Raw genomic sequence first — 867 nt, 5'->3', positions numbered from 1 at the left:
AACGGGTGGGAGAGGACCTGGGGCTGAGAAATCGTGTTGGGGCTGGAGGCGAGTTAGTGCGCCGGGTGTCTGACCCTTCCTCTCACCCCCCAGATCTCCCACACTTTCACCGACTACGGGCCCGGCGTTCGCTTCGTCCGGTTCGAGCACGCGGGACAGGACTCCGTCTACTGGAAGGGCTGGTTCGGGGCCCGGGTGACCAACAGCAGCGTGTGGGTGGAGCCCTGAGTGACCCCGCCTCCCGCTCCCCCAGCTGCCCTGCAGGGGCAGAGGCCGGGGGTAGACAGGCCTTAGTGGTAGCACCTCCCCTTCCCCTCCCCACGCACTCCTCTCCCGCCCCGGCTCCAAGCCCAGCCACCACGCAGGTAGAGAAGGGTTTTGCTGGCATATGTTTGCACGTGGAAAATAAGATGGGTGAAGGCTTGGGCCTGGGCTGGGCCCACCACGGAATCCCCCACTTCTAGCACAGTGCCCGCCGTAAAGTGGACTTTCAATAAACATGACTTGTTCGAGGAAGAAATGAACGAGTGGATGAATAAACCCCCCTTCCTCTGCACCCTTCCCTGTCTCCCGAGGGCCCTGGCTCAGCCTGGAAAAATACTTGGTGGGGCTCCAGCTGCTTTGGTTTCCAGGGCCCATTGGGCCGGGGCAGAGCCAGCCAGGCCTGGGCCGGTGGACAAAGGCTGGGATTGTGAGGCCCAGGAGTGGGGAGCTGGGCCTGGCGCCTGACTGACACCCAAGCTGCCCAGAGGCCGGAACGAGGGGGGGCTCTGTGTGTGGGGCCACCCCCCAGGCCTTTCTCGATCCCCATTCTCATTTCCTTCTGAAGGCAGGTTGGTGGGTGATGGCAACACCTCATATAGGGAT

Source organism: Myotis brandtii, unplaced genomic scaffold (genome assembly GCF_000412655.1).
Source record: "Myotis brandtii unplaced genomic scaffold, ASM41265v1 scaffold410, whole genome shotgun sequence".
NCBI lineage: Eukaryota > Metazoa > Chordata > Mammalia > Chiroptera > Vespertilionidae > Myotis > Myotis brandtii.
Note: the sequence above shows the minus strand (reverse complement) of the source record.